Source organism: Passer montanus, unplaced genomic scaffold (assembly GCF_014805655.1).
Source record: "Passer montanus isolate IOZ18808 unplaced genomic scaffold, ASM1480565v1 scaffold63, whole genome shotgun sequence".
NCBI lineage: Eukaryota > Metazoa > Chordata > Aves > Passeriformes > Passeridae > Passer > Passer montanus.
Genome location: NW_024371371.1, coordinates 3,594,382 through 3,608,869, shown reverse-complemented (window position 1 = coordinate 3,608,869; position 14,488 = coordinate 3,594,382). Strand labels below are relative to the sequence as shown.

The window sequence follows — 14,488 nt, the reverse complement described above, 5'->3', positions numbered from 1 at the left end:
CGGCGGCCCCGGGGCGGGGCGGGCCGGGCCGGCCGGTGCCGGGGACGCGCTGTCGGTGCGAGGCTGCGGGAGGCACGGCCGGGTAGGAGCGCGGCTCGCGTTGTTGCATTGCTGCTTTTCTGACCTCCCCGACCCCTCCCCGGGAGCGGGAGCCCCGGCGGAGCTCTCCCGCCCTGCCGCGAGCCCGGCACCGCCCGGAGCTCCGCCGCTCCTGCCGGTGCCGGTGCCGGACTCGGGCGCGTCCCCTCCCTGTCGCTGCTGGCGCTTCTCATGCTGTGCAATTCTCCCCCGTGCCACTGCAGTGGCAGCTGCCCAGTCCTAGGTGAATCCCCACTCCTCAGGGTGCTTCTGGGGTCTCTTTCCCTTTTCGGGGTGAGAAGAGGGGTTAGGGTTGAGTAAGATCAGATGCTACTGCATCAAAAAGAAATCGGGGGAAAAGAAGCAGAAAGAACAAAAAATGAAATCAAACCCACCAAGGAGATGTGACTACTGTGGCTAATTTACCAGAAAGCAAAGGGAACAGGGCCTCCAGTTGGGAAACTTGCAAACCTCAGCGAGGTCTGGCAGCTGCTGGCGTGGGGAAGTGTGGCTGGCAGCGTGGCTGAGGCTCGCGCCTCCGGCCCGCCAGCATGTGTCAGACCGTTTAGGGTGTTCATGGCAAGAATTCACCAATTAAACAACATTTCATCTTTTTTTTCTGAAATGTTTTCCACGTGTGCTGTCCTAAAGCGTAACCTCAAATTTTTTTAATGATGTAAAGCATTGATGTTGTCTGTGTTCCTCAGCAAGGTGCTTTCCTTAGCTGTGATTCATCACCCTGTTTTTCTGTTCCAATTAAGCTGCTCACTTAGAGCACTGAGACAATCAGTGTCTCATCCTGTGTGCTGGGCTCAGCATTATCAGTGACTGTCCTTCAGAGTGGGTTCTTGGTAGAACTGAGGTGTTTTCAGTTTCAGGCTATTGTATTTTACTGGCAATTGTGACACGAGGGAGGTCAGTGATCTGCTAAAGCTGGAGCAGACTGGGAGGGGTGTGATAAGAGTGGAGCCTTGATTGCAAATGCTTGTGTGCTCTTGGATTGCTTCTCGGAGCCCTCACATCCCCTCAGAGGGCAGAGGCACCAGGTTTTGCTGCTAGGGCTGTCCACTGCCCTTGGATCAGAGTCTGTGTTAAAGGCTCACATGCAGAGTTCCTGTAAGAGTTCTTGCATGTTAAACATGAAGGTCAGTGAGTTAATGTTTGATGTTGTCAGAGCATTCCCTGGGAGCTCAGTCTCTCTGGGCAATGAGTGGCCAGATACTGGAGCTGCGATGCTTGAGGAGGGGAAGAATCCCCTTGCAATTCCCAGGCATGGAAGGAGTCTGGCAGTGGTGGGTGGGGCTGCTGTTCCTGGAGCCTCCAGTGTCCTGCTCGCTCCACTTTTATGAGTGGCACTTCAGGAGTGCCTAGAAACAGTGAGGAACAGACATGATCTCCAAATATATTATTTTGCAGAAAAATTTAAAGCGAAGCACATTACTTTTGTCAACATTTGCAGTAGACTTTCTAAAATTGTGCATACTTTTTGATTGACTGCTTTGACTCAGCTGCAGCCTGGCTTCCCTGGCTAGGTGGTGTCATCCCCAGTGGTGTCATCACCTCCCCTCTGAGTGATCTCACACCTCGTGGGAGGTGTGCTCTGGCAACTGAACCACAGCTCCGGTGAGGCACCACTTCAAAAACAAGGTTTTGTTGAAAACAAAAACATAGTAGGACTTGGTGTTTTTAGAAATTAAATACTAGCTACAGTGAGGGCCTTTAATGGAAAGCTTTTTTTTTTTTTCCCAAGGAGAAGGACACAATTTTCAATAGAAAAACATCATGAGGAGAGTTTTTTGACAAGCCCTGGGCAGCAGTTCCTAAAATCTAGTATTAATGGAGGGATGAGGAATGAAGGCAGTCAATCTTGTCCATTTCTTGCCTTGTCCATGAGTGAAGCACTGACTGCCACGTTGTCCTGATGAGGCACTCTCTTCCCTAGGAGTGGGTGAATGTGTAAATCTTTCTGCTTTGCCCCAAAAGTCTGCATGGTGCAGGTGCTTTCACACCTCGGTGGATCTGGTGCTGGTTGCACACCAGTTGCCCAGTTCCTAGCCTAACAGGGCAGTGAGCAGCCAGGTTCATTTCTCACACTCTTGAGGCCTGTACTGGAGGTTTTTGGCTGTGGAAGCTCTCCAGGGATGCTGTGTGCTGCACAAAGTGCTATTCCAAGGAAAAGTGCCATGAGTGGGTTCTAAAGTTGATAACCATGGGTGTCCTGTTATACATAGTGGATTTTATTTCTTCCGTGTGTAGGGGTTGTCTAAGTTGGCAATGAATTTTAGCCAAGTATTTCTGGCTTGTCCTTCAGGAATCACATTAAAGTCTCTCAGTGTGGCTGGGAACCTTCCTGTGCAGCATCTGGGTATGGGCAGTAGTGGAAACAGGATCCTGGCAGAAACAAACCTTGTCTCTGAACCATTGTGGTTTTTCTAATGAGATCAGTTTGCCACCTGCGTCTCTCTGGGGTGTGACTATTTTTGAGATTTTGTAGGCATATAAACCTTCCTCCCTTCCTCCCTTCCATCTTTTGCTTTATTCTCCATTTCCTTCTCTTCCTCTCCATCCTCTCTCACGGTGCCGTGTCCTTGCAGACGTTCCTTATTGCTGGTGTGAGGTGAGCATTGTTTCACAGCTGTGAAAGAGCTTGCACATGGGATAAAGAGCCCTCAGGATTTCACAGCACCTCCTGAGCAGCACAATCAGCCAGGCTTTGGCAGCACCCTGGTTCTCATCTCTGACTTCTGAGCGCTGGTGGTGGCTCAGCAGAGCTCAGCTGTGGAGCCCTGAGTGCAACATCAGATCTGCTTCTCCAGGTCATGAGCACAGTGGACTTCATTGAAGAGCTTTGAACAGTGAAATTCCCTGCTGAGTCTGTGATCCAGGAACTCACAGGTAATGCTGGACTGGTGGATTTCTTACTTGTCATGGAAATTGCTCAAATATAAGGAATTTATGTTGAAGGCCTAAATATTGGGGATTATGCTTTGTATTTATTGTCAACAGTCAAAACAACATTGACCCAGGAATTGCTGTGGGAAGATTGTGAACTATTAATTATTTTCAGTCTCCCTGGCATAACTGAAGAATTATTAACATAACCAGTCTTACAGGTGATGATAAATTCAACCAGCATTACTTCTACTTTTTTAAGAGCTTGGTTTTCATTCTTATTAATCTTTCACATAGATGTCTTATTCTAGCTGACAAATTCCTTTTAGAGCTGACCTAAACCTTGCAATTTGCCAGGAAGTTAAGATATTTAAATTCATTTCCCCTCTTAATATAGCAACCAGGGTTTTCCTTTTATCTTGTAGAAAGCAAAACATCATGACATTATCTCAGTTCTGCAATTACCTAATGTTAAATTCTGTGTTTTACCAATCCATCTTAGGGGGAAGAACATGTCTGTTAAATCTTTATCTTCTCCTTCAATTAAGCACTTCATTAGTAGGCCAGGAGGAAAATAGTTTTCCGTTGTTCCTATACATTTACCTTCAATACTGAGTGTAGCACCCTGAACCACAGAGGTCAGCTTGGGAATGGCTGTGGGGCTGGTGAAGGGCACGTGCACATTTTGGAGCTTCTGCTCTACCTGCAGCCTCCTGTGCAGGTTACTCACAGCTCTGACCTGGCACTGGCAGTGCACGTGGGAGCCCTGAGCTGTGAGCAGCTGAGCTTCTGTGGCTCTGGCTGATGCCTGCTCTGGAGAATGTGTGTGACTTTCTTCTGGAACATGGCATCCAGGCTGAAATGAAAGCCCAGCTGAGTGACCTTGCTCATTTTTCTGCCTCTGCATGTGTTCAGGGCATTTCCAAGCATGGCCTGCTTTGCTGTGTGGTACAAAACCATATGGACTCCAACAGTGTCCTGTGGGCTCAATGGCATGTCAAAATGGGGCAATGAAATACAAACTGATGAGAAAGTAAGGATGCAAATACCTGTGATATTGACTGAAATGTATGTGTGAGAAAAGTTAGCCTTCTAATAGTCTAAATAGAGAGAACTTGTGTGTGTGTAGGAAAGAAAAAAATGGCATTCTCTCCCAGTGTTGTTTTTATTAATAGTAAGTATATTTATCTTTTCCCCCAGTGAGCAAGTGTCGGGGGTGTACTTGGAGCTAAAGGAAATTAATCTGGTTTTGCTTGTTACCCACTTGGTCTGGCACATCGGAGAGTGAGGATCACTTCCTATGGCTGGGAGTACTCGGGCTGTTTTACACTGAGAGCACTGCTCTTCTGGTGCCAGCACACCTCTCAGTACCCAGCCCTGACAGCTCTTTTATCCCTGCCTGCTGGACTTCCCCTAGTCTAAACAAGGCTTTGGTGCTACTATTTGTGTTAGGTGCTTTTGTTTGAGACACAATGTTTTTTTAGCTTCTCTGAAATCTGCCCTGTGTCTTCCTTCTGATACAGATGGTTTTGTGTTGCTTGATGTTAATCAATCACAGCATCACAGGATGGTCTTGGATGGAAGGGACCTTACAGAACCTTAGAGATCACCTAGTTCTGACGCCCCAGCCATGGTCAGGGACAACTTCCACTAGATCAGGTTGTTCAAAAAATAAAATAAAGTAAAATAAAATAAAATACTGTCATGAAAAATACTGTTTATCCTGAGCTGAACTTAAGCACAATCCTAGTGCTCAGAGCAGAGTGCAGGGCATACCCTACAAGCACCTGTCTTATCTTCAGCTGTCTCTAAGTCTTTTGGTTTCAATTAGACAGACAGAAATGTGTAGCAATGTAAATAATTGCTTATATCCCTGTTTTGTACATGCCTCCATAATTATAATGCTGCAGACAAGTAAATATAAAAAAAGTCCATTTCTTGTCTTGACTTTTAACTCAAGTAACATTTCAATGGCAAAGAAATGTCTATGCTGGCATTCATCTTTTGTGATGTGGTCCAGTGAGTAACAGTGTAAACTGTATTTAAACATAGCAATTACAGAGAACAAAGGGATGGCTGAGGGAAGCTGGACTTGTCCATGCACATTACAAGGCTCTTTCAGAAAGCAGAAGTGTCCTCTCGACTTTGGCTCCTGAAATACAGATTTGGATGAGTTTCCTTTGCCCTAATGCTCAGCTCTCAGTGAGGGCTTCTTCCTCAGAAGGGCTCAAACCATCCTTGACACTGTAGGGAATTTTCTTAGGAATGACCTAGTGACTTCCTAAATTCCCCTCTCAGTTTTTTTACTTGCATTCTTCTTTTCAGCTGCCTGTTTTACTTGCTCTGTTTTTGGTGGGTGAGGCGGGAACACGGAAATCCCATTTTTCCCCAGCTGCACAGCCAGTGTGTTACAGTTCCACCTGTGCTGGCAGGGATTTCCTGTGTTAGAAGATTAATTGGAGTTGAGAAATTCTGAGTTCCTCTAAAAGAAACGATTTTGCTTTCCTGTGTGGAAGGGGGATTGCAGTCTTCTGAGGCTGTAAACTTGTTTAGACCCACTGATACAGCAATTGGTACCAGTTAGAGATACTGGCTGGTTTCAATTCTGTTCCATGATATCACTGGAAATCTAAGCAGCTGCTGTTGCTGTCTTTACCTCTTTCAGAAGTGGTTGTTCTTGCAGGAAGAGTTTTTTGTCCAGCCAGAAGTTTGTCTCTTGCTCTCTCTTCTCTCTGAGTCAAAAGGCACCAGATATCTGTATTGTACTGTATCTCCAGAAATTATTGCCCCGGTTGACTTCAAAACCTTAATTTTGCAAGCAGAAGTGGTTTCTAACATACCTTCCCAGTTTGGATGGCCCTAAGGATTCATGTGCAAACAGTTTTCACTTGTTTTCCTTTTTTCTTTTCCTTTTTTCTTTTCCTTTTTTCTTTTCCTTTTTTCTTTTCCTTTTTTCTTTTCCTTTTTTCTTTTCCTTTTTTCTTTTTTCTTTCCCCCTGTTGTGGTGGTCAAATGGCCAGCACTTCTGCCTCACCCACTTAGCTTATCCTGGTCCAGTTCCAAAGCCAGAGGGTGAGGAAATGGCCTTTTTCCTCGGGAATTTTGCTTTGCCAATTTTTTTTTTGTCACATACCACATTAAATTGCTTGTTTCTTAGCTTGCTGTGAAGCGTATTTGAACATCCCTTGTTAAGGAGGGCTGGGGTCTGGCTTTATACTCACTTTGCTTCTTTGGGGGAGGCAAGATGGGACATTCAGAGCTGGCAACTCCCAGATTTCCAGAGTGGCAGATCTTTGGGTGTTCTTCTCAGAATCCAACACAAGTGAGTGCAGAGTCACGGAGCAGAGAGGGGTGACAAGGGACAAGGAGGGACAAGAGGAGGAAGAGGAATAAAAGGGACAGTGTGTCATCCAAAATGAATAGGAGAGCATGGGGGAACAGGAAGGAGTTCATAAGGGATGTTGAGGTTTCTGATCTTGTTTCTAATTTAGGCACGAGCTATAAAAACGTATGTATTCATATATTTCTCATATGACTCACTTTGAAGGCTAGTAAGATTCTCCATGAATAAAACTCTTTGTTCCTCTCTCTGACCTGTCACACTTAATCTTTTCAAACAGTTACAATTTAGCAGCAACTGTAAGAAGATATTTGAACTGGTCTCCTGATTCCAGCAGAGCAGTCAGAGGTTAATGAGAGCTGGGAGAAATAAACAATTTGGGCTGCGTGTGCCACGGGTACAGAACCTACTGGAGATGGCAGGGCAGCAGAGTGAGGGGTTGGCCCAACACATTTTCAACAGAACCCATCAAACCCAGATGTGGCATTGTTGCCTTGAGACTACTGTGGATTTGAGACTAAGAAAGAAAGCAATTCTTAATAAACACTTGGGAAATACTGTTCAAGAGATTTAATTTTTCTCCCCCTTCTGTTTTACGTCAAGGTGGAATTTTGGCCACAAACCAGACTTTTGTGGGTTTTTTCCACTGTGTACTTCATCTCATGCAGTTTTAAGGAATTAGACTAAAATATGTCAGCTTAGCTAGAGAACATTTTTTAAAATTGGAAGTAACAAAAATAATTTGATAATGATTTCAAAATTCTTACTGACAAAAACTGGAAAAATAATTTGACAAATGACAGGCCTCTGCTAAATACCTTTACAAAGGTCACACTCAGCCAGTTTGGAGGAAAAACATGGAAAGAAATTGAGTAGTAGTTATTTTCAAATTAAGATAGTTCTCTAATAAAGTAGAAATTAAGGTAGTTCTTTAATAAATTTCCCTTTAATATCATTAACTGAACATCAGATAGGAAAAAAAAGCAAAAAGATGACTTGGAAACCTTGGAAGATCATATTTAACTAGATGGAAAGACCATAAACAGATGGGATGAATTGGAAAAGGGCATAATGCACAGAAGCTGACATATGCTGGGGGCAGACGGGCTTGGAAAGAGCGTTGGACTCAGTGGGATTTCTGTGTGTGTAAGGTTACAGCTGGGGCGTGTGGGAGCAGCCACTGCAGACTGAGAGTGCCAAACAGTGTGATTTTCTGGGCATTAAAAAGGCAGGTTGCTGATTAAGACACTCAGTGTCTGTCAGGAAACCTGCATGAAGCAAGCACAGCACTGGGAGCTGGCAGTAAACCTGCCATGCATTATTGCTTTCTCTGGGTCTGGACTGAAGGCACTGCAACTGGAGATGGCAGTTCATGTTGGGACTCAGGTGTTTATTATTTCTTATCAGTCAAAGTCTCACAACCATGAGTTTGGCAGCCTTTCATTAGCAGGCACAGAATGGCTAACAATCTCTTGTTACAAGGTCTTTTAAGACTAAGCTGTCCAATTAAGAAGGGACACCTAGATTATTTTCCCTTTTAAGCCAATAACTGATCCCTGGAAGCCCGCTATGCAGACTTTTCTGCCCAATTACAAAATGCCACCCAAACCCATGAAGAAGGAAGAAGGTGGTAAAGAACAACCTGCCTCCCCCCTAAAACCTCCATCTTGCTGCATATGTACTTCTATATTCTAAAATCCCAAACTCTAAGTTTTCCACCCTGTGATATTATACACTTCTAACCAACTACACACCCGTAATCTCAGTACTATCAATCAATTTTGGAAACCTTCTTCACAGCCTCAGGTCAAATACAGTGTTCTCTTGTGGGTCTGTGCCTTTAAGCACAGAAAGTTTAAAATTCTCGATATCCAGGATTCCAACAATGCATAAACCTGCCTTGCAGTGATGCCATGCAATGATGCCATGCAGTGTCCATTGCAGCCTTGGCCTGCAGCAGCCTCCAGTGTGACCCTGGTGTGTGTGGGTGCCAGCACTGGTGAAGGCAAAGCCCGTCTCTGATGTGCAGAGCAGCTGTTTGCCATGGAGTGACACTCCAGTGTTACCTGGAGCAGCACATCCCATCAGCCCGAAACCAGGGACAGAGCCCATTTTTGGGTAAGGCCAGGGAGCAGCAGTGGTGCTCAGATGGGGTTTCTGCAGGCAGTGCCACAGGTGCATGGGCAGCTGTGTTTGAGAGGTAAGTGAGTCAGTCAGCCCAGAAGGATTTATTTAAAACTATTTGCCCCAGACAAGATGTGCAGCACAGGACATGGGCTTGTTCTCTTAAGCTAGCTGTAGAAGCAGTGCCAGGTACATCAGAGGAGGCTGTGGAAACCCAGAGTCCCACATGCTGCAGGAGCTGTCGCTGGCTGCAGAGAGGAACACAAAGCTGCTTTTGTTGAGTTCCCTGCATTATCATTCTAATTCAGCGTTTACACAGTGCAACAGCCCCACTTCTATCAGATACTAATTAGGGTCTGTTCACATTTTTTCATTTTGAGGGAGATTATCACCTGATCTTTAGGAACTTGAAATAATCAGTTTTTTTAATAGAGTTCATATGGCCAAACCACTATGGAGCTGCATGACTGTTCTCCCCAGCTGTTGTTGTGGGGGAAGCAGAGAAAACAGCAAAACAAAAGCATGCTGTTTTTCAAGGCATATTTTATGGATAATTTAGCTGAGCATCATCAGTTCTTAGGTTTGAAAATTATTAAGCCACAAAGTGTAATGGCATGTTCTTTGATAGAAAACCTGACATGCTGTAACAGGACCTTGTTTTCATATCTGGATGTATTTCTTTTTGACATCTATCTGTGATAATGGCAGTTTAAGATGTGACTAACATTAAAAGAGGTGAAGTATGCATCTCTCTAATGATTTATTCAGACTTTTTCTCTGAGAAATATTTAGCATAAGAGTAAAGACATAAAGGTTAAATAAACATCTGTAAGTTAAATTATCAAAGGAAAAGACTAATGTTCAACAATAATGTTTTAAGAGGTTATTTTGGCTCTGTTATATGAAGGAATTAGCATGGGATGGTTTGGAAGTTTATAGGTGCTATTTCATGAATTGAGACTTCTTTCACTGGGATATAGAGATTTCTTTTCCTGTATTGTGACTGCTCCAGGTATTTACTCTGTTGTTAATGGTGCTTGAGAGCTGATACTTGATACTTTTTTTGCTGTTTTGAAACACCTGTGTAGTCATCACATAACTGATTCACCCTAACTGAAAATTGTACTTGACAAAAGGAATTCTAACTGTAGTTTAAAGGCACGGTAAGGATGTACTTGAAGTTTCAGTTTCAGTGATTGAGTGTTGGTGTCTATTGAGTGGGGGCGCTAGGAAGGCTAGGAAGGATTTCTGTGGGATGCTCTCCTGTGATGGGCTCACATCAGAGCTCAGCTTTAGCAGCTCTCTGCAGGGTGAGGTCTGGGTGGGTCCCTGCAGCTGGCACAGGTTTGCCAAAGTGTTCTGCTCCAAGCTCTGTGGGTGAGCACACAGCAAGGATGCAGACCTGTGTGCTGTCAGCTATGTAAACATTTCCATATGCCAAATGTGTACAGCCTGCCATCACCATCCAGTCTTGGCCTTCCTGCTGCATGGGTGTGCTCCCAGCTCCTGGTGGCATGTGGGGTATCTGCAGAGAGGGCTGGGAGACTGCTGCTGCCAGCCACTGCTTCACGGTGTGTGACACAAGCTTATGGTGTGTGACAGGCTGAGGGTACTGAGAGCCAAACTGCTGTGAAGCTGCAGGAGGTGTGGATTACACACATCTGCATGTGTGTGCAATGTGCACACCCAGAGGCCCTCTCAGGAAAGCTCTCCTGGCTCTGTGTCCTGCCTTATCCCACGTGCTGCTGCCCTGGAGGCTGTGGCAGGTGCCCTGTTCCTCTGTCCCTGTGGAGAGGGATCCAGGCAGGAGCTGGGCAGCACAATTCTGCTTTGGGTGGGTGGAGGGGAAACAGGACAGTGCAAAAGCATTTCCTTTGCTGTCATCACATTCCTCTCTGCACCGGGAATTTATACTTGAGCTTCAGTGCCCTCAGTGCTCTGAATGAAAAATAAACAGCTTTTCAGGTGAACTTTTCAGGTCTTGAGAAGCCCAGGCACCACTGGTCTTTCTGAGTCCACTTAGCCCTAACATTTTTAGAAGTCTGGAAATCAATTATTTTATTAGTCTTTCATCAAAAAAACGTAATTTCACAGCATAAAGAAGAATTAAGGCTGCAGTGAGTTACCCTTTCCCAGGAAAGCAGCAGTGGCTGGCCAAAGCTTTCTCCAAAGGTGTTTGTGGAGGGTTTGGTCTTTCCAAAAGTTTTTCTGTAGGGGGACTAAAAGCAGCAGGGAGTAGCATTTGGAAACCTTTCTTCAAATCATTCCTTACTGAGCACTGCCATTCCTGTGATAGCTGATTACCCATCTCCTGAGCAATCTTCTGAGTATGACAGGCTCCTTCTGGCATGGGGTTTGCTTTCTGCCTGTCCTGATTAGCCCAGACCAAAAAAATCAGCCTGTATCAGTTCCTGAGAAGTGTCGAGCAGTTGTCGTGTAATTGTGACCTGATTTGGCCATAGTGGGTGTAATTCCAGTTCCTGTGCTCTCTGTGGTCTTTGGGGCTGATGTTGCAGTTGTCAGACAGCAAGGAGGCCTTGCTGATGGCAGCTGGGATGTTGTCATTACTTCTCTCCCAGATGTGGGAGATCAGGCACAAAAGGCTGCTGCTGTAAGCAGGGACAGAGAAGGCTTTGAGGTTGTTCACTGGCATTTCTGCTTTCCGTGTATTACCCAAACAGGAGCATATTTCTTACCAATTGCAGTGACTTGGATCTAAGTAATGTTTAGTGCTGCTGGTGCTACATCCTCAGCTGGGCTGCAAGTTCAGTTGCCAGGAAAACAATTATGGAAAGGAAACAATCCAACTCAATCCGCAGCTCTCAGCCCTGTGCAGTTAACAGACATCAAATGAAATAATTTATACTTGGAAAAAGTTATAGAAAATGCATGAGGTTACCTTCTTACTTAACAACTCTGCTCAAACTTATCACCCAGGCATTTTTCAGAGTGGAGTTTGGTGTTGTTTCCTGGGAGTTCCTTGGATACTTGACCCTAGGTCAGTTTCTCCTACAGAAAACCCTCATGAAAGTTCAAATGCCAGTGGAAAATCCCAGAAATTTCCTTGGGCAGCTCTCCCTTGGGACTAATGATTCTCAGTCTCATGGAGGTGATTCAAGAGGCATCTTCATCCCAGTGGTGTGATTAACCATGTCCCCTTTTGGTCAGTTGGCTCAGAACTGCCTTTGCCCCTGTTGAGGAATGTTCCAGACAGTAAAGCAGAAGGAATTATTGGCGTATGCTGTGCAAGCAGTGGCATGCCTAAAGTGACACTAAATTCCAAGATTTCCTCCACCAGCTGTGGCTCCCCTTGCGAAAAGATATGAAAACACATTCTCAAAATTGGGGTGGGGAACACTGTTGGGCAATGATGGGAAGACAGGGCTCCTGTAAAACATCCTTGGTGGGAGAGAAAACCCCCGGCTTGCTTCCATTGGAATTTGTCATCCCTTCCTGAGAGGATTACCAGAAGTGCAATTCTCCTGAGACACCAGCCTTCTCCAGTGCCTGGGCTGTGGGGCCAATAGAGGCTTTCAGGGAAGGCCATCTCTGGGTTTGCAAGAGGTTTAAAAGCTGCCCTGGAGATGGGGCAAGAGGAAGATTACCAGCCAAAGTTTGGTGGGAAGTGCCTCATCAATAATGAGCTTTAGGTGAAGGAGAGCTGAGGAAGATGTTTTTCCATTATCACAGGGGGAAGCAATACCAGTTAAGGCAAGGCTTGCAGCAGAAACATTTACTGGAAGTGTTTACATGTTACTTAATACCTTGACATGCATTATTCAACTTGTGTAATATCAGCTGGGGTGGAGCAGGGAGGAATGGCTTTGGCAGGAGAATTTGTTTGCTCCCCATGGAATATTTTCCTGGTCGTAGCTACCTTCTTTGGCAATGAGATACATTCCAGGAACAGAAAAAGTGTTCTTGAGCCACATTTTTATGAGCTGCTGGAATGTGCTCTCTTGTGAAGGTGACCTAACCTTGTCCAGATGGCTGCTCCTTCTCTGAGCACTGCCATCCTGTCAGTCTTTTTCCAGAGTGGAACAGAACTGCAGCAGAAGCCCCCCGTGAGCCCTCTCCAGGCAGGGGAGAGGGCACTGAAATGGATGCACTTCTCCTTCTGGAAACAAACCCCACGTTCCCTCGCAGAGGGACCAGCAAGTGCACTCTCCTGAGCAAGCCACTTAGGCTGCAGCTCTCCTGGTGGGCCTGAAGGACTTTCTGGGCTGCAGCCAAGTGACCTGTGCCTTTCTGCTGAGGAAAAGGCAGCGGGAGCTCTGTGCACGTGAGCAGGGCTGCAGTCACACCGTGAAGGAGAGAAGGAGAAATAGACTGGGGAGCGTGAAGTTCAGCAGGCATCTCTGCTTCCCTCGTCCACACAGACAGCAATTTCATGATTCACCTGCTGGATGATTTTGTTTTGCTGACAAAGCTGTGATAAACAAAGACTTGGCATCATTTGCATAGTTGTTTAATCTAAAGGCGTGTGAGTCATAGAAATGAAACTTTCGACTTGTTGTGATAGACTGCCAGGCAGAGGGGTTGAAAAACACAGTTTTTGATTTGGTTAATCAGTACCTGGAAACTTCGTAAAAAGTGATTCAGCACAAAGCCTGGAGTTTCCAAAATAGTAAGGCAAGCTTAATTTCTAGTTTTGAAACAAATAATAGTATACTTGTACTCTTACACTGCAACATTTTTTTTTTTTGTGATGGCATTTTGCCAGACTTAGTAATTTTAACTTTTATAGACTAAAAATTAAGATGATGCATCTGTAGCTCAAATAAACTGTCTAAAATATAATTCCTAGAAATAGCATGAGTCTTTCTGATTCAGGATGACTGGATCGTCTAGCAACGGAAGGCTAGAAAAATGTACTTCAAAAAATGTACTGGCATTTTAGGAGTAGTCCAGGAATCTCTTCTGCACTGGTTGTGCAGTGCCCCTTAATAACTCTGCTCTGAAATGTGCTTTTTTCCAAGGATGGGACTCAAGGATGGCTCTGGACTATCAGAAGTTTAGTAGAGCTGTGAGATGAAATTATTTCTGTCTGCTGCAGCAGGGAACTGAACATTCTTGCTTCTCAGCAATTTCAGTGTGTTCTTGTGACTCTGTTTGCACTGATTTAGTGTAGGACAGTTTTATAGAAAAATAAACATTGAAATTAGTTGTACATGAATTAGTATTAGACTTGAAACATTGTTAATAAGACATCTGTAAATGCCTTTCAAAAGCCTGTCTGTTATATATATATGCATTTTTGGTAGTCCTTTTAAAAATAGAAACTCATCAATAGTATTAAAATTACAACACAGTCACCAGAGGGAGGAAGTTAGAATCTGAGATTTTAGATAGAGATTTAAAATAATAGTCCATTTGTAGGTAGAACTGATATTTTTGAGGAATGATGATGCATGTAGTATTTTTCTAGTGCTTAAGGAATTTTTAAATTTCACAACAGCTTTCTTAGTTTGCCCTGCTGTGTAGGTAAAGTGGTGATAAACAATGAAATTATTGTTTTGATCATGTTTTCCATGGGCTAGTGAAATGTTAATGCAGTACCTGTGTCTCATGGTAGCAGCAATACACCACATTTGCTTTTATTTCTTTCTTTGGTTTGCACATCACGTGTAACTCATGCAAGGTGGGTTGGAGCAAGTCTTTCCTGGTTTGCAAAGTTACATGGCCGAATTCTGAGGTGATGCCCACTGTACCCTTCAGGTCAGTAGAGGTGTTTGACCCAAAGGATAACTACATCAGTGTACTTGGAGGGACAAAGACTCTCTTTTCTCTCTTGTGGCAGTTCTGACAAAACAAAGTCTTGCTAACTGTGACTTACACCATTGTGGCTGGACAATGAAGAAAACTTGACAAAACATCAGTTGAAAGTCTCCTCAAGGTGAAATGCTGAAATAGTACAGCATTTCATATCCACAGTCATTAAAATGTGTGACAGCCTCAGTAGTGTTCCTGATCATTGCTGGTTTTCATAGTTGTCACATCTGCTCTGTTATCAGAATTGCCTTAACAAAAAGGCCAGCTAGAAAATAAATATGC

General features: G+C 44.5%; 1 protein-coding gene across 5 annotated transcripts in view; it reads left to right on the top strand.

Moving 5' to 3' along the window:
- Nucleotides 1-14,488, top strand: part of PIK3CB (phosphatidylinositol-4,5-bisphosphate 3-kinase catalytic subunit beta) — a 94,409-nt gene that overhangs the window by 5,999 nt on the left and 73,922 nt on the right. For 2 of the 5 annotated variants that reach the window (XM_039727985.1, XM_039727982.1), the window contains exon 1: nt 1-82. The exons of 1 other annotated variant lie outside the window; for it this stretch is intronic. The gene's annotated coding sequence lies outside the window, so the exon portion shown is untranslated. Of the gene's footprint in view, nt 83-2,894; nt 2,974-14,488 lie in introns of those variants that run through there. 2 more of the 5 variants (XM_039727981.1, XM_039727987.1) reach the window with 2 other exon arrangements.